The sequence below is a fragment of the Perognathus longimembris genome, chromosome 1, assembly GCF_023159225.1.
Source record: "Perognathus longimembris pacificus isolate PPM17 chromosome 1, ASM2315922v1, whole genome shotgun sequence".
In the NCBI taxonomy this organism is placed as follows: Eukaryota; Metazoa; Chordata; class Mammalia; order Rodentia; family Heteromyidae; genus Perognathus; species Perognathus longimembris.
In genome coordinates this window covers 104,612,074-104,631,959 of record NC_063161.1, presented here as the reverse complement: position 1 = coordinate 104,631,959, position 19,886 = coordinate 104,612,074, and the positions used below count along the sequence as shown (strand labels likewise).

At 42.3% G+C, this 19,886-nt stretch overlaps 1 pseudogene; it reads left to right on the top strand.

Moving 5' to 3' along the window:
- Positions 1–635: 635 nt before the first annotated feature.
- On the top strand, positions 636–19,281 carry LOC125352521 (annotated as a pseudogene).
- Positions 19,282–19,886: the final 605 nt, after the last annotated feature.

Below are 19,886 nucleotides of genomic sequence, written 5' to 3'. Positions count from 1 at the left end.
GAAAGATGAAATAGCTTAAAAAGAGCTATTCATCTTGACATGGTGGCACACACTTGTAATTTTAGTTGTTGGAATGTAGGAGCAGGAAAATTGCAAGCATTTATTTTGCATCATAGCTATGAAACTTGACACTCATGTGAGAATGAACTATGTCTCACAAATATAAAAAATATCCTAGATTATTCTTTTCTAGACCCAATGTCTGCATAACTAAGACACATTAATGAGATAGACAGGTAGATAAAAAATGTCTGGCCTAGATCACCTTGGAAACCACTGCATAGAGAGCTTGAAGAGAAAGGTGGTCAGGTACACAGCCATGGGTCTCACACACACAAGCTGCAGAGTCTGGCTAAGAGAAGACTTCTCACTCACATTTGGTAGCTACAATGTAGGACTGCTCTGGAGGCCTCCTATGTCCCTACCCTATGCAGCCTGCACTTCATTTACACTCACTGTAGCCAAGAGAGGTATTCAGGCTCTGTCCAGGCCTGAAAATGACTTTGGGTTCTGTCTTCTTTTCCTGCCTCTGACATTTCTCCTTACCTCTACAGAGGTAGAGCTCGTGAAGTTTCATGAGCCAGGCATCTATAATTACTCAGTCCTATTGCTAAGTGAGGACCAGAACATGCTGTATGTGGGCACCCACATGTGCAAAAAGGAGAAAGTCAAAAGAGGTAAGCACTTTTGTCAGTTACAAACCCCATATGTATTCCTTACTTGTGTAATCTCACAAATGCTGAATGTGGCTAGACATGATATGGGGTTGAGTGGTTGCAATACATTTTTTCAGGTCATCACAGAGCCTCAAGGAGCTCTGTCTTTATTATGATGGTGGGGGGTTGGATATTCTTACAGCAGGTACCAGTACACGGGACACTCAAGTAGTGTTTCCTACTTCATATGAATTGGATTTATTATAATTCCTGATATTTGACTGGGGAAAAAAAGAAAATAGATTTCTGATGCCTCTTAGCACATGGTATAAAATTTAGGATACCTGGTCCTCCCTGTAGCCTGAAGTCTGGGCCTTGCAAGGATATGGGTATTGTAGAAAGGAGCCCCTAGGCTCTTCAGCATGGTGACATTCTAGTAGCCCTAGTAACCCTTCCCACAGGAGCACTACTATTCACTGAGCCACAGTGGGTCTCCCCTGATGCTCCACAGGAGTACCAGTTCTCAAACTGTGGGGTCCCAGTCATTCCTGATCCTTGCATTCCTGACAGCTGAGTTACAGTTTATTTCAGCAGTTATTGGCTAATCACAAAACAAATATTTTTTATACCTCTTTCCAAAATTTTTTTTCTAAACTTTCTCAGGATAGTGATAAGTATTTTTTTTTACCAAATTAGTCTATTAAGCCAGTGTTCTGAGGAAATGAAAGGACAATAGGCACTCTAATGAAAAAAAATACATACTGAAGGGTCTTTAAGTGTGGAGTGAGGCCAAGTGCTGGTGGCTCATATCTGTATTTTCACTACTCAGTAGACTGAGATCTAAGGATTTTGATTTGAAGCAAGCCCAAAAGACTTGAAAGACTCTTATCAATAGTTAGCCAATCAAAAGTTTGAAGTGAAACTATGGCTTAGATGGTAGAGTACTAGTCTTGAGGAAAGAAAAAGCTAAGCAAGAAGCCCTGAATTCAAGCCCCTATACTGCCTTTGTCAAAGTAAGTAAATAAAAATAGAATGGTACACTCTGGTCCTGCTTGTTCTGCATGTAGGCCAGACAGTGGTCTGGCGTTTCTTTCCTTTAGAGTAGGATAAATGTGAATTACATCTCACCAATTTGAAAAGGGTCACAGTCAATAGAAACTCTCCTGATTTGAGATAATTTCAGACTTTAGCAATATGATTCAAATACTGTTTACTCTCAAATAATGACTGGGTTCCCAAATCATACCTTCATTTTTCAGTTGAGGCCCTTATGATATACCACTTAGGACATCACCTCATATCTGGCCTATTTCTTTAGATGAGACTGGGTCCAGTAGAAACAAAATACTCTTTCTTGTTCTGTGTGTGAGGAATGAATGGTAGTGTCCTCTGGAAGGTAGAGGCATTTTCTGTGCAGTGTATGCCAATTTGGCAACAAAAGGAATGATCTCTGATTAGGAGAGTGAAATACATTTCCTTCTTTGTAGTATTACCAGTGCAGCTTGGGGTCAAGTTGTTGTTGTTTGATCATCAAGTGTTACTTGATGAACACTTAGTTAACAGACTGAAATTGTGTTCCTTTTACTTAAAAACTTGCGGACATAGCAGAGATAAAAGTGTACAGCTCAGCTAAAGATTTAGGTATACTTAGACTGGACTGGGATATTAGGCCCTGTTCTATGAGAATGAGTAGGCCACTGTGTGAAGAGGTTGGGAGAGGATGTAGGCAGCACAGTGGGACTTCACAGTGTGGACATAGAAGGTGTATGAGTAGCTAGCTATTGATGGTGTTTCTCTCCTCACAGACAGAATGCCTCAACTACCTCAGGGTGCTGCAGCCCCTCAGTGCCAGCTGTCTCTACATGTGTGGCACCAATGCATTCAAGCCTTTCTGTGACCACCTGGTAAGTCCACAGACCCTCTCCATTATCAGTCTTTCCCACAGCTGCCTGGGCAGTATCTAAAGGAAGAGTAGGAGCCTATGAAAACATAAAATAAACCCCACCACAAAAACATTAGGATTTTCTCAGATCATCTATTTGAGGGCTGGGGAAGCTTGTAACTGGGAAGCCTGGCATAAGATGTGGCTTAGATGTCTCTAGCATAGAATGTATCTTGAAGCAGGGCTCAGGACCACATGGCCCCTCTGAGCCTTGGTGTCCTGGCAAAGGGCATAGCTTGAAACAGGGCTCAGAATACCAGGATTCTTGGTGCCAGTTGAGGCATTCTAAGAAGTGTGTTGCTGACAGATGTACTCTTGTACTGGGACCTTGTGGTCTGGCTGTGATGGGCTTGGGGTTACATGAAAGTCCTGATCTTGGGTAGTACATTTGCTTGGTAGGCACATTGACAGGACTTAGGATTCCACCATTAAGTGTTATCTGATCTTGCCTACTGAGTGGCCCTCCTAAGTACACCTGATTGGTAGGGAGAAGTGAGGTACCTTCCATTCTTCCCAGAGTCATATTCTTGACTGCTCTAAATGGCATCCAGTACCTCCTGCTCCATGCAGGTAAGAAGAGGCCTTCTCCCCAACCATTAGATGGAGGGAGAATGTCATTTAGACTGTTGCTTCTAATCCTTTTAAGACAGATACTTTTCATGAAAGTAACCACAGGAGCAATTCAATAATAATCACCAACAGAAGTAGGGGGGCATGTGAGGACTGAAAACAAAACACATTTTCTAGTAAGCAACCTTGGATTTAATAAGTACCTGGTAGATAGGAAACATGTTATAAGCATCCCTTAATGTGTTAATGATAGTTCTAAGGCCCCTGGTGGATATTTGAAACCTCAGAGAGTACCAGACCCTATACAGTGTACCTGATAACCAAGATGGCTAAGAAGCTAGAGCATATAGCACAGGTACAGAGAACAAAGGGTTTATTTATGTCCTGTATAGAGTAGAGCAGGATAATAGGAGATCAACATCCTACTCCGAATCTACTTCATTTGGCTGCAGATGTATGAAACCATGGTTGGGAAAAGACATGAAAAGCTTATTTGCTATAACCCTTAATTAATTGGAGTTTTAATAAACATATCGTGATCTGTAGCTTGGAAGTATAGCACTTGTCTACTATTTAAGAGACTCTGGGTTTCATCTGTAGCACTGTAAAACAAAGAAACAAAAACCCAGCCCAACCCTAGGTCAAACAAATGGCAGGATAAGCCAGGCACTAGTGGTTCACGCTTGTGACCCTAGCTACTCCAGAGGCTGAGATATGAGGATCATGGTTCAAAGCCAGCCTAGGCAGGAAAGTCTGTGAGACTCTCTTCTCTAATCACCAGAACTAGAAGTGGAGCTGGGGCTCAAAATGATAGGGAGCTAACCTTGAACAAAAGAGCTTAGGGATAGCACCTGGACCCTTAGTTCAAGCTCCACAGGAAAGGAAGGAAGGAAGGAAGGAAGGAAGGAAGGAAGGAAGGAAGGAAGGAAGGAAGGAAACAAAACTCATGGAAAAGTATGGACTCATTACAAATTCACTGAGGTAGCTAGGCTTGGAGTTTCATGGCTAGATGTTGTGGTTAATGCCTATAATACCTGCATTCAAGAAAATGGGAAAGCATTCAGGAAACGGGAGGATCATTAGTTCTAGATCAGCATAGGCTACATAGAAAGATCTATCTCAAACAAGAAAAGTTAAAAAGAAATTCACATAGGAAACCGGTTGCTTATGGTGAGATCCATAGTATAGGTCTATTTGGCTGTGTGTACCTCTGAGGTTAGCATCTAAAGATGATATGAGGTAGGAAGATGTTTGTAGGCTATAAAGACCTTTATTCCTTGAAGACAGACACTTTTTTGTTTATGTGCAAGAATAATAAAATGAAGTTTACTAGAAACATTTGTCAATGCATTTTCAAGGAAGAACACAGCTCATTCATTATTTGTAGATGTTTTCCAGTTTATTCCTGTCATTTCATTGTCTTGAGTTTTCTGATTGTTTCTGTAGTTGGATTTGTCTACATTATTCCTTACATATCCTTGGGTTTCCTGTTGGGTAAAGAGATTATCCCAAGGTTGAAGTACCAGATTGTACTTTCTTTTAGTGGAGGTTGAATTTTGCTTTGGGTTTTGAGTCCATGGTTCTACTTGAGTTGGGGGGGGGGGGAGGGAGTGATCCTGCTTTTGTACTTATTTTCATTTTGTGTTGCCTACTTATTGAATACTATGGCCCTCTTGTGTTTATTTGATACATGACTATAGTCACTTGCTGAGAATTTCTTGTATTTGGTTCTCCCTGGCCTTCTAACAGCCCTAGAGCCACCAGCATCTGTCTCCATTTTCCAGATGAGGAGTCTGAGTCTCTGAGATCATTCATGGCTTGACTAAGGCCAGAGGCTGTGGTATGTAGACTGAGCTGTGTAACATGCAGCATGTCCCCAAGTGCAGGACCCATATGCTCCAGCCTGCAGGTCTTAAAGCATTAAAGAACTGTTAAATGATTTTAAAAGGTACATTTATCATAGTAAGTCAGACATCTTATAAGGCTTTTTCTCTTTATTCCATTTAGAACTTAACATCCTTTAAGTTTCAAGGGAAAAAATGAAAATGGCAGAGGAATATGTCCCTTTGATCCTGCACACAGTTACACATCTGTCATGGTTGGTGAGTCCTGCCATTTAGGTTCTCTTGACCTCAGAGGTTATTGTCAAGTGTTGTGTCCCCATACAGGACACTCAGGAGGGCTTCTTTCCTTAGTCCTATTTTCTCTGGCTTTGTTTTTAACATCTTCTGCCCTTACAGAAAGAATATATCCTTGGCACAGACTTCTTAGGAAGAGTTTTAAATTCATCCCTTAAAGCACAGACCAACTGCCACCCTAGTATCATAGTATTTCATACCCATTATTGGTACACAGCATTCAGATGTTCCTGTTTGGGAAGGAATTTTGCCACAAATCTATGTCCTACCAACAATGGTGTCAGAAGTCTTCAGCATGACCTTGACCCTAATGGGTATTCACTTCTGTACCCAATTTATAGTTAAGTTATATTTATAATTTTTCAACTATCTGAAGTTTTGAAGGTGTACCCACAAACCCATCCAGTTTTCATCTTAGTTCAGTGTTCATTGAATTACATCAGATATTCATCAGCTAATAAAATATAGGTTTTATGTGACACAATCCTGCTTTCATGCAGGCTGCTGTGTTTGGAGAATGTTTACAGCAGCTGAAATGGTTATGTTGTCCACATTGAGCACAAGGTGCATTAAATGTGCTTCAACTTATGGTGTTTTCAACTCAGGATGAGTTTATGGGACTGTAACCCATGATAAATTGTGTTCACTGTTATTTCACCAGATGCGGAAGTTCCTGATTACATTGTTAGTGCCTTTTATCTCACAAAATGCAAATTAACATAGCCCCTACAATAATTCCAAAGAAAAGACACAGATGGAAAAAGAAATAGCATTCATAAGAAGGGCAACTATCTTTTCTCTTCTACATAGGGGCTTAATTTGATTAAAAAGTCATTTTTTGTATGACAACAAAGGTACTGACCCGATTCCCTTTCCTTTCTCCTCTCTGCTCCTGGACTGCTGCAGATGGACAGCTTTATTCTGGGACAACAAGGAATTTTGGAGGAAGCCAACATGCAATCTCACGAATATATTCCCAGAACCCTCTGCGGACAAAGAATGCCATCCCATGGCCGTATGGTAATGTGTTATGTGTCTCACCTGATGAATATGCACCAGATAACTTCCCCTAAATATCCTGAACTGAGACTGTTCTGAGCTCCCATCTTTCCCTGGGCAGTGAAGACAATTGAACTAGTCAGGGCTACTGTCAGAGTCCAAGGAACCCTGCTTGGTTTACTTCCTACTAACAGAGCACCATTTTGAAACTCCTTTTATCTCCCACTCTAAGAATGAATTGGGAATACTTTTGCAAAACTGGCCCTCAGATGGGAAATGGAGTACATTTGTCCCATTGGAATGTGGTGTCATTTTAACATGACATTAAAGGTGCAGCCTCTGTGCCAATCCTCCAGGGCCTGCTCAGATGGGGTCAGGATGTCTTTCTGCCTCCAGATAATACCAGGATGTCTGACTGAGGTACCAGTAGGAGATTATTGGCTAGGCTTTTCCTTTACAGGCTGGCAAGCAGGACCCTGGGCATCTTTGAAGCCTCTGGTCTATGGGCAGATTTATGGCCTGATACATAGGAATAGCCAGCTTCCTGTCAGAGTGGGCCAATCAAGAGTTTCAGTCTAGTGTATCTGCTTCTGGTGGCTAGAGTTAATTGATCTGGTCACTTGCTTAAATCAGGAACTGTTTTTTGGCAATTGAAAGGCTCCATTAGGCTTTGGGATTGTCTTGGGGAGATAGGATTGCTGCAGGACCATCAAAGGGTGGTATCTAAGGCTGAAGTGAGTGAGACAGACATGGCTTAGCCCAGCACTGTCATGACTCAATCCTAGAGTTTGTTTACCAAGTAGTACACACATAGACACTCCAGATATTCTTACAGAGACAGCATCAGGTTCCAAAGCTATACCATTGACTGACCATGACACTATTAGGAGTAGGTAGTAACACAGCTCTGTGTGCAGAGATAATCCTGTGTCATCTCTCTGCAGAGCCAAGCTTTGTCTATTCTGATGTGATGAAAAGAAAACAAGACAGTCCTGAGGATGAAGATGACAAGGTCTACTTTTTCTTCACAGAACTTTCTGTAGAGTATTAGTTTATTTCCAAGTTAAAGATACCCCGCATCGCGTGAGTGTGCAAGGTGAGCACTACCCTGCCCATACTGAACTTCTCCTCCCTAAGAGTAGATTTGGAAACATACATTTCTCTGTGACTCTACCTTCTTGCCACAAATGTCATTGTTAGGAGTCCTAGAATGTAGTAGGCTTCTGTTTTCAGACATTCTGCTGGTGTCTATGAGGACTGAGAGGGCATTGGCACCCAGCATGCAACCAGTCAGTTTGTGGTTCTCAAGCACTGCCTCCAACCTCCAGAGCAATAGTAAAACTATTTTGTATAGTGTGCTCACCAGTTCCATGGCAAATGGAATCCTACTGTTTGCAGCTCTTAACTAACTTCTAATAAACTGTAAACCAGTGCCCGAGTTAAGGAGCAAGAACTTGAAGTGGTAGGGAGTTTGTAGGGGTAGGGAAAGGTACAGATTATTATTTTAAAAGGAGCTACTTGGCATAGAACTTGAGTCAGGAAAACTCAAAGTGAATGACTGGCATTTTTAGGCAGGCAGGATGGTAGGTCTTAGATACAACAGGATCCACAGAAGGCATAATCAGCAGAGGTCAATGGCCAGACATATATTCCCCATAGAAGGAAATAGATGACCAGTTCAAAGGACATGTAGTCCTTTGAAGTAATGATCTTGTATCTGTATTGCACAGAGTCCTTTGGACATCATCCCTTGATAACTTACCCTGCATAGTAAGTGGGTGCTATACATATATTAGTGTCTGTCTAGCATTATACTGCTACCTAGATCTCTATCCAATGCTCAGTGATACAGTCCTCTGATTTTACCTGCCCATGGCTGCCTTATTCCTCATCATACAGAGCTAAGTACCATGAGTGCCCAGGCCAGGCTAGTATATGGTGATTGGATAGTAAAAGCCTAGGGTTCCCTGTTGGCATGAAGTACTCTAACAGCAGCACTGGCCAGAGAAACTTGGTGCTCCCACTCTCAACCTTCAGATTGACTGGTGACTGGCAAGACATAGGAGCCACACTACTTTGACCCTGATCTGATCCTGGAATAAGTGGTTTCAAGAGCAACCTTGAACAAGATCCCTCAGAATGTATTATAACCTGCCTCTTCTCTCTCCTCACCACCAAAATTAATCTCATGGGCTCTGCAGGTATAAGATGACTTCTGTTGACTCCTCAGAGCCCTTTTCTTGTCCTGAACTTGTTCTCACTACTGGACTGAGGCCAATTTGAGTATACCCCTAGTCCCTGCCACTGCTCCTCAGGAGCTGAGCATCAAGACACAAGTGGCCAAAGACATACTGGAAATTTACTCTGCAAAACAGCAGAAAGAGGGGCTGGGAATATGGCCTAGTGGTAGAGTGCTTGCCTCGCATACAAGAAGCCCTGGGTTTGATTCCTCAGCCCCACATAAACAGAAAAAGCCAGAAGTGGTGCTGTGGCTCAAGAGGTAGAATGCTAGCCTTGAGCAAAAAGAAGCCAGGGACAGTGCTCAGGCCCTGAGTTCAAGCCCCAGGACTGGCAAAAAAAATACAACAGAAAGAAGATGAAGGCCCCATACAATTCATCATTTGCCCTCCTGTGACCACACATTAGTGATTGAATGGATGGATTTTTCATTGTGTACAAAATACACAAGGTTCTTTTCTTTTGTGCCAGTGTTAGGGCTTGAACACAGGGCCTGGGCATAGTCCCTCAGTTTTATGCTCAAGGCTGTATCATTTGAGCCACAGCTCCACCTCCAGATTTTTTTGGCAGTTAGTTGGAGATAAGAATCTCATAGACTTTCTTTCCTGGGCTGGCTTTGAACCACCATCCTGACATCTCAGCCTCCTGAGTAGCTAGGATTACAATAGTAAGCAACTGGTACCTGGATAACAAGGATCTTCTGTCTCATATTTTACTGCATATCTATTTCCTATTTTCAGTTCAGTGGTGCCCCTGACATATGGGATATTCATTCTAAGACCCTCAAGAGATTCCTGAAACCATAGACAGTACTAGACCCATATATGCTGCTTTTCTTTTCCTTTTTTTGTACTAGAAAATTATTTATTATGACAAAAATACAATTGTTGACTGCAGACAGATGAAAGTTACACTATATTGCACCATGATTGCTAATGAGCCAAACCAGTCTAAAAGATGAACATTCCAGAACAAACAACATCCTTTACCTCAGTAAATAGGCATGCAAAGAACTCATTACAACGTAATTGCAGAAATAAACTAAGTAACAGCAAACTAATCTTAACATATAAAAGAAGCACTTCATGACAGTAATGAAATATTAAATTATTAAATATTAAATTGTCTTTTGACAACCTTGTCATTAGTAGAACATGCATAAAACCATTTGTAAGAAGTGACTACATGAATGAATTAACTTGCTTTAAAATTTTCTTTGTTAGTGTTTAGATATGAGACCAATGGCATACACTTCAGTTTCTGGGTTAGGGTTCAATAGCAGTTTCTGGCATAATGCATAGATTTTAGAGTAGAAAACAAAAGTTTTAAATAATGAAAATGTTTTTTGCACAAACTGTTAGGTTTTTAAATGTTAGTTTTTTTGTTTTTTTTTTTTTTTGCCAGTCCTGGGCCTTGGACTCAGGGTCTGAGCACTGTCCCTGGCCTCTTCTTGCTCAAGGCTAGCACTCTGCCACTTGAGCCACAGCGCCCCCTCTGGCCGTTTTCCATATATGTGGTGCTGGGGAATCGAACTGAGAGCTTCATGTGTAGGAGGCAAGCACTCTTGCCACTAGGCCATACTCCCAGCTCTAAATGTTAGATTTTTTTAAAGTAGGTAGCTGGTAAAGGAGAACACCACGCAGTATTCAGGCAGGAGAGAAAGTATATTACCGAACTGCTGGCCTGCGGCCCAGATGATGCTTGGCTAGAGAGAAGGGGCGACCCCCAGTCCTGCCTTATCTTCTGGGTCAGAGGTGGGGGTGGGGTGGAGGGTGGAGGGGTGGCCAGGTGGATTAGGATGTGACCTCAGGGAAAGGGGAGGTAACTGCCTCCAGGTCTGCTGGTTACCCAGGTAACTGGGTGGAGACTTAATGAGGTGGGGGCATCTTCATGGAGCCCTCCGGGGACGGACCTAACACAAACACCCAAAATTACCTCATTTTTTCAGTCTACAAGGTGCTTTGCCAAAGTTAGCGATCTTGTACCATTCCATAAATGCCAGTTACCTGTTGACCTGGGGCACCTACTGTTCATGGCCTTTCTTTACCCAAATTTTATTTGAAATGTGCAAAATTCACAACTAAGAAAAAAAATTCACAACTAAGGAATAGCATTCCTTAGAGGTTTTATTTTATTCTGAATTGTTCACTGAACACATGGCTAAAGAAAATTCACATATGGTTTTTCTTAAAACATGTGAGCAAGTGCTTAGTCAACAATTAGCTGATTCAAATAAAGAGAAAAAAATCAGTCCTTCAGTTTGACATATTAAATATGTGCTGTGCACATATTTTCACCAGTGTTGGTAAGATAGTGAAAGACCATCATTTGATCTCAGTTGTGTGTATCTGCATGTTTTAGCCTGTTCATAGGAGACTATATATTCTTTTAGTCTTACTTGTTCCCTCAGGAAATTCAGGGACTCTGAAGCCCTTTATTTTATTCTCTTGAAGTAAACTTTCATTCTGGTCATAAAAACTTCTTTATTTTAAAATCCTTAGTGGTTTGTTATTTCATAGAAAGTGTGAAATAAAATGATGGCTATAACTTTTTGATCATGAAGTAATTGTAAGTTTTCTAAGGTCATCTATTCCATGGGAGGTAATTTAACATAAAGAAGCAACAACAAAGACTAGAAGCAGTTATGGAGTGCCCTTGCATTTATCCTAATCAGGGTATAATGAGTATAATCACACATTACCATCTTCACATAAATTGGTGCTTTACAGCATTAAAGAGAATTCAGCAGGCTTCTTCCTTCAGAATGTAAAACTACTTTTAAAATGTCTGTATTCTTATTTGTGTTCATTTCTTCAGATTTAAATGCAAACTGTTACCCATCAAGTGTTAGACTTTCTGTAAAAATGCTCTATCAGCATGGTTAAATAGATGGTGTTAATAAGGTCAATATTATGAATTGGATCTCATTGTAGGCTCCTTGATATTATACAGAAGAACATGTATTTTATGCTGCTTTTCTTATACATAAATATCTCTGGTAAAGTTTAATGTATAAATTTTAGACATGGTAAGTGGTAAGAAATAGATTTGTGTGAATGTGGTTTCTTATTACAAAGAGCAAAAACAAATAGTAATAGACTGTGACTGACCATAGGTAACCATGTATAAGAGGGATCAATATATTCTCCCCAGAACACAAATTCATGTGAGTTCAAGTTGTCTCTTGTTAGTCATCAGCCCGTGGTACCATGGGACAAGCTAGTGAGTGGAAAACCCTTTTGCCATAAGTCAGCAAATACAATGGAAGCATAAGCTTGGATCTCTCAAAGAAGGTCATCCACAGATTTAATAGGCTTCAGGGTTGGAGGCCCTTGTCTAGTGGCCAAGGGCCAGTCCAGATGAAAACCAGTGCTTAGTGGTATACTGTGTATGTGGTTGTTTTAGCTCTCATCAAATAAGTTATAAGGGATGACATCAGAGTTAGGTATTTTTTTAACTTTGATCCTGAGTCTGATCAAAGCAAGCATGAAAGTAAATACTTTCTTTTCACTCATCAGAGATTGTCTAGTAGGTCTCACCAGGCATTGCACCCTGATTGTACACCACTACTTGTGGAGTCAAGTTGGCTCCCTGACATGTTGGGTCTCTGAGGCTTCAGGAGGACAAGCATGGCCTGAGGATCATGAGAAAAAGGTGGACCTCCTTCCTGAAAGCCACGCTTATTTGCTCCTGGACAGACATGGACTACATCTTCAACATATTACAAGATGTCTTTGTGCTACGGGACCCAGTCCTTGAAGAGCCTGTATTTTATGGACTCTTTACCTTGAAGCTGTAAGTGCCCATGGTTGGTGGAGTATATGCCCTTTTGGATGGCATGCTACTCTGTGGATACTCACCGTGGCCTGCTCTCTGCAGGGACAACACGGAGCTGTCTGCAGTCTGCGCATACATACTGTCCATGGTAGAGGCAGTCTTCACACATGGGAAGTACGTGCAGAGCGTCACAAGGAAATCCCATACCAACTGGATGAAATACTGTGGCCCTGTGCCCACTCCAAGGCCAGGAGCAGTGAGAGGCATGGGGCCTTCAGGAGAAGACTGTGCTTCTCATTCAAGGTTCTAGGCTCAGAGGGTAAAACTTGACATTGTGCTCCCTGTGTGTGGGGTGATGCCTGTCCACAGGGTTTCTATCTACACAAGAAATAGCCACTGGGCCCTTCTCTCTTCTGACCCTTCTGCACTGGGTCTCTCCATACTATGTTCCAATAAATTATGCTAATAGCACACTGTTTTATGATATTAACATTGCATAATATAATGAAGGACTAATTCATTTTGTTTCCCATAGAAAAACACACAATTTCTCCACACAGGCTTCTGTAGTGTCATGAGGTGTCCTGACCGCTAGTCATAGGAGTCACAACTTTTCTTACTAGAAACTAAATTTTAGGTAAAAAAAAGAAAAAAAAAACACCTAGACTATCCAGGATATCCAGTCATTGTTACCCACATGGTGTTTGTCTTTTAAGTGGTCCCTGGCCTGGTCCAGCTCTGTGTAGGTGTCTGGCCCTTAGACCATAATCAGCCCTTCTGTGTGTACTGGGCCCACTAAAACATGCTCTCTTTTGCTCATGAATTCTGCTTTACATATACCAGGAAGCTGGTATCAAAAACTCATTTTTTTCATCTTTTATGCTGTTTAGAATTAGGCTGTTTTTCAGCCCAGTACGTAGTTTGCTTCTTGCCAAGTAGGAAATCTATCACATGATGTGTTTTCAATTTCAAATGCTTGATATCAAGCTTTTCATTGATAAATAATTTCTATCCTGATTATGGGGCAAGGATCTTGTGGATGTGCTGTAAAACTGTCCTCTTGACTATTGCAGAATGGCTATCTCGGGTCTCCACTGTCACCCTTCTTTGGAGGCATTCAGTGAGTGTTCGTAGTGCTGCATCTTACATAATGCTCAACATTGTGTTTGGTCAGTGATGGTCTGGCACATTAACCAGGAAATATTTTTTCCCCTCAACAGTGCATCAATGCATACACAGCCAACTACACCAGCTCTTTGGATTTACCTGACAAAACACTCAATTTCGTCAAAGACCACCCTTTACTAGCTGATTCAGTAACTCCAATAGGCAACAGACCCAAGTTAGTCAAAAAAGATGTGAAGTATACCCAGATTGTGGTGGACAGGATCCAGGCTCTGGATTGGAAATTCTATGATGTCATGTTTATCAGCACAGGTGGGTTCTGAGAGTTTCATAGTCACACTGTGTCTGTGTTCTTCACTTAAAATCCTTTAGGAGTAGATCACAAAGCATCTTCCCTGAGATGACCCATGCAGTTTGTGAGAGTGAAAAAGGATTTCTGTGATATTACTACACTAGGAATTCCAGGTCTCTGTGTAGCCATCAGCCAATTGGAGTGCTTGTTAAACTTTCAAGTCCTGGCCTGTGTCTGTGCTGAGCTGCTGCAAAGAAGTCCCTGTTGTCACAAAACCCAGCGCAGTTACAAGCACCAATCACCCTGGAATTCCTGTGTGATGGTAGATCTTTGTCCCTATTCCATGGAAACAGCCAGGAACCGATTGGTCCTGACCTTTGGGAGACATACCTCCCATATCTGTGCATTCTGGAATGAGTATTTCTGGAATTAGGAAAATGTCCTGCAGCTACAGTAGCTGGCAAACCACAGTGTCCACCCTTGGAGTATTCCAGCTAACTTTTAGTCCCTGCAAGGGCCTGCTTGGGACCTCACTTGGGTTGAGTTCCTGGAGAAGCACTGGCACCCAGAAACCACCTCTCATGGAATCTGCCTTCGACTGTTTCAGTATCAACTTTGTTGAAAATCAATCATGGGGCAATGGCATATGCCTTATAGGAAAATCAGAATAATTTGTAGCTCAAGTTGCAGTGCTTTATTTTGTCAAGGTCTTTCTTTTCATTCTTAATGCAACATTGTCCTCTTAGTCTACACGTCTCATTGAGGGAATTATTTGAGAATAGAAAAGGGGGAGTATTTGCTATTGATATTGGTGTCTTTAGTGTATCCCTCTTGGACTGTCACTGACATGTGTATTTGTCCTTGCAGATCAGGGAACCCTGCACAAAGCTGTCAAATTTAAAGATGGCATGCACATCATTGAGGAGATAAGGCTTTTCCAGAACTCTGAGCCAGTCCAAACACTGCTGTTGTCTTCAATAATGGTAAAGAGGCTCAATCAGCAGGGCTGGAGGGGTTGGGCAAGGTGACTTTGCATGGCTTTGCATGACTGGTGAACCTGGGCTGTCTAACTCATGAGCGGTAGCCTTTGGACATGCACACAAAGCCATCCTAGGAGTATGGGACAGGCCCCGAACCTGTGCAATTGCAGACTGTGTTGGTGGGATGTCATGTTTTATGTCCTTATCAATGAAGGAATACAGAAGAGAAATAATAGGTCACACTACAGCTCCTAGGCCAACACCATACTTCCTTCTTCAGGTAACAGATGTTTTCTGAAAATGGACTAGAATTTGGAGACCTGGAGGCTGAGAACTTCAGTACAGGTACTCAATTCTGTTCAATAGTACCAGTTGGTTGTAGATGAGATGTGTAAGAACGAGCCTGCCTCTGAACACCAAGCTTAACATATCCTGAACTTCTCATAGGTCATCAAATATTATTCCTTTCTTTTCAACCTTCAGAAAATGTAAGATAGTTTACTAGAAGTTTGAATAGGACATCTGCATTTGGCCTCTGGCTGTAGCTTCCCCTCCCTTGTCATGTCTATGTGACCATGGGAAGTGGCACCATCCATTTATCTGGGATAGAGCAATGAGGAGCAGAGCACAGGCAGATTCTAACTGCTATATGGGTCTCTGTAACTCTGGGTAGCCAGCTATCTCCTCTTTCCTCAGTTTCCTCATCATGCAATGAGTTTAAAAGCACGAGTTTAAAAGTCACTTGGTTATGAAACTGTAACCGCTCTGTATATCAGTTTGACAATAAAAAATAAAAATAAAAGTCACTTGGTGACTATGACTGTTATATATAAGTCTGTGCAGTACAGGATCCATGGAAATTCTGTGAATTGGAATGACATCTTACCCCACTGAGATGCCAGGGGAATACCCTGCCATGTGCCACTCATCCCAGGATAGTCCCCCCTCATTATTCTCTTCACCAGGGTGCCTGAGGGTCTCATGCACAGGACCCATGCTAGGTCAGCTGACCTAGGCCACAGTTGTCACTTGGATAACATTTGTAATGTCCATTGCTGACCCTTCCCTGTGACCTTTCTCATGTACATCTCATTATGAAGGTCTGGATCTAGCAGAACCAATCCCTTTGGCCCAATGTGCCTCTCCCTGTGCCTAAGAATCTCATTTTTGGCTGCAGTGTGCCAGAGCAGCCTGTTGGTGGTGGTAAACAGTCACACTGGCCCTGCAGAGGTCTGAATTTCTGGAGCTGGTGTTTGCCCAAGCCACTGTCTGTGCATAGTCCACAGGTGAGTCCCTTTCATCCCCCATCTACCTTAAACAGAGGTGATCTCTTGGCAGGTATAAGTTTCTAACTATCCTTCCAGGATCTTGTTTCCTCCCCTATCTCTGTCCACAAAGCACAAGAGCCTATGGCTGGTTCTCCATCCCCAGTTCCTCATCTTCCTCTGCTGTCAGACATTGCAGAGTCCATTTGCTCAGTGTCTCTGAAAGGGAAAAGGAAGGAAATCTTAAGTGATATATAAGTCTCTTGATACTGGGTATCTGTGCTGGTTTGGACTCTGGTCTTGAGGTCCTAAAGGGGCTGAAAGAATCCAGAAACTTGCAGCATGACTGTATTAGCCTCTTTGCCTCTCCCCTCCATCCGTCCTCTCTATTCTGACTGCCAGGTAGCAGATGGCATGAACCTCACTAAAGCTGTGCATTGCTGTACACTAGATTATTCTTTTTTGCTCATTTGACATTGTTATAGTTTGAACTTATACCTTGTACTCGCTAGGAAGATGGGAACAATGCCCTCGGAGCCCTTTTTTGTACATAGTCTTGCATTGCCAGAGCAAGCCTGGACTTTGTTCTCCTTATTTATGGTTCCTGAGTAACTGGGATGTCACCCCACTTCCAGTTTGTTTATTGAGATGAGGTCTCACTAACTTTCTTGAACTGATTTCCCAAACTCTGCCTCTTAAGTAGTAGGTATGCTCCATTGGGCCTGGCCTTTTATTTTTCTTTTTAAAATTGATTTTTAGCTGGGCGTCAGTGGATCATGCCTGTATTCCTAGCTACTCTGGAGGCTGAGATCTGAGAATCACAGTTTAGAGCTAGCCCCAGGCAGGGGCAGGAAAGTCTGTGAGATTCTCATCTCCAAATAATCACCATAAAGCTGGAAGTAGACTGGTGGCTCAAGTAGTTGAGCATTAGCTTTGAGCAAAAAAGCTCAGGGACAGTGCTCAGGCCCTGAGTTCAGGCCCCAGGACTAGCACTAGCACTGAATACACATATACATACATACATGATTTTGTTATGATTTGGATTTTCATGATAGGGTTGATGATAGAAAGGCCTCATATAGTATGCCACAGAGGTAGTATACAGAATAATCTCTTAGGCCCCAGGTCCACACCCCCACACTTCCCACCCACATTATCTAGTTAGGCCACCCCATGCCTAACGCATTAGAACATTATGTGACTGCATATCTTTCTCTACCTCCTGAGACTTGCCAAGTTGCTTCATGTCATGTCTATTGTATTTTATGACAGTTGTTGATTTGTGAGTCAGGAGAATAACTTGAAGTAGTGCTTCCTGGGGGTATGGTATCTGTGTGGCCTCTAGCTTGTAACCTCCACAATGGTCTCTGTCCAAGTCTCTGTATGTCCTCTCCCTGACCTATGTATATCTGGCTTTACCTCCCTGGAGAGATATGTCAAACAGTGTATGGCATATGCTAAGCATGTATTCATTTGCATTTAAGAGCTCCATAGTCATAGGTTCTACATTTACAATTCAGCCAATCTTAGAAAAAATTGGGTCTACTGGGGCTAGGAATATGGCCTAGTGGCAAGAGTGCCTGTCTTATATACATGAAGCCCTGGGTTCAATTCCCCAGCACCACATATATAGAAAACGGCCAGAAGTGGAGCTGTGGCTCAAGTGGCACAGTGCTAGCCTTGAGCAAAAAGAAACCAGGGACAGTGCTCAGGCCCTGAGTCCAAGGCCCAGGACTGGCAAAAAAAAAAAAAAATTTTTGGTCTACAGTGAACATGTGTCGCTATCATCATCTTCTAAGCAACACAGTTTAAGAGCTGTGTATGCAGTGTTTTCATTGCATCTATAGGAGTGGATGCCATCTTGTAGGGGAGGATTGTGTCAATTTTACATAAGTGCTTCACCAAACTCCGTAAGGCAGTATGCATCCACAGACTTGGTATGGAGAAGAGGGCTGCTCAAACCAACTCCTGAAGATACCAGTGAGTGAATGTACCCATTTTCCCTGTTAAGGTTAGCATCCGCCAGGGGGCATGTTCTGCAGCAGGTAATGCTCATTGTCCTGTAGGAGGTGGCTTTCCTCTCACTTCTACATTTACCTATTGACTCTGTGAGACACAGTTCAGTTGGCAAAAAGTGACTGCATTTGAGATGCAGCCCAGCCTATCAGAAAACACCTTAGGATGGACCTATCCACAGCTAACCCCCCATCATCTACTTTTACCCATTCTTTCACTGGGTAAGTAGATGAGGCTGAGCACCTCAAGACTGCCCAATCCCACCAGTTCTCTGCAGGAGTTGTCCAGGCCACCTCACAGGAGTCCCCAGCAAGATCCATTCTGTCTCCTCCTCAGAAATGTTGATATATTCCCATAGTAAGGTGAGTACACTACGTTGATCTGGGAGGGGTTGGTGTCAAAACTGCCCATGTATGTAATAAAGAGGTAAATGAGGCTAGTCCAGGTCCTGTCTTCTGTTATTATCACAGTTTTCATGTTGGGAGAGGAGTCCCTTATGTATCTATGCTTACTCAGGCAAGTATGTGGCCCAGAGTTTTTGGGATCCTGCACCTTGTGAGACTTATGTCTAAGAGGGGTTCATGAACTCCAGCCAGATGCTGAACTGATGCTGAATGTACCCTCTAATGGTGAATGAAAGTTGTGTTTTGTCTGATTTTAAAATACCAGTTTGGGTGGACATTTGGAATCTGATCCTAGTTATGGGTGTTGGGAAACAAGATTCACAGGCCAAGGACAGGGAAGATGTGATGTGTGCCACCACGTGTGTGCTCTTCTTCTGCTGAGTTCATTATATGTAATCAACTCTCCTGATGACCTATATCTGGAAATAGCACTGGTGTCCAGTAGGCTGCTGGAGTGGTCCTGAAGCTGGTGACAGGCCAAACTAGTGTGCAAGATGTCAGAAGAGTTTGTAGCACTTGAAGACACCCCATAGTTGTTCCCATAGCTTCTGGAGGGGCTTGGAAATCTACCTTATGCCTGTTCTCTCTCTACTTCCTACACACAGGGCAGCAAGTTTGTCTATGCCACCTCCAACTCAGGAGTGGTCCAGGTCCCCCTGGCCTTCTGTGGGAAGTACAGCAGCTGTGAGTACTGTGTGATAGCACAGGATCCCTACTGTGTCTGGAACTCACTTTCAGCTACTTGTGGCTTTTCATGAGGCCCAGGGCCACAGCAGGTACTGGTCAGTTACCATGGGCAAACTCTTCTATTAATGCACAGTGACTTATGAGTGTCCTTTGTCTTGCAGGGCTTGGATTCAGGATATGAGTGGTAATTTGTCTTTATGCCTAGGTGAGTGTTCCCCATTGAAATATCACTGCAACAATTGCCAGGCTTCTCTATGGGATCTGTGGTGTTTGTTTATTTTGTTTTTCTTTATCCACTATGAACAAAGGTCTGTGTCATGTTCCACACAGTTAGTGACCTTTATTCCCTTGATTACAGAAAGAGTGTTTGAACCTATGTAGGGCATGTGGGTATGCTGGAAAGTACTCTCTGTGCCAGTCTTTTCTGTTTTGCTTAGCTGGAGTGCATTAAAATCATAACCTGCTAAGAGTGGGAAAGAAGCAGCCACTGAGTACACGTTGAGCAGCTCTGATCCAAAATCCATGAATCAAAAACATGCCAGTGTGAAGCCACGAGTGAAAAGTTCCGTATTGTAAAATTGTGTTTCATGCACAAAATGATGTTTAAAAATATATACATTTACTCAAGCTCTATGTATAAGATGTACTTGAAACATAAATGGATTCTATAGTTAGAATCTGGTCTCTGCCCTAATCTATTACCTTATTATACATGCTTAAATATTCCAAAATCTGAACAGATGTGAAATCAAAAAGTTTTCTGATCCCAATACTTTATAAGAGGTATGTGGCTCATA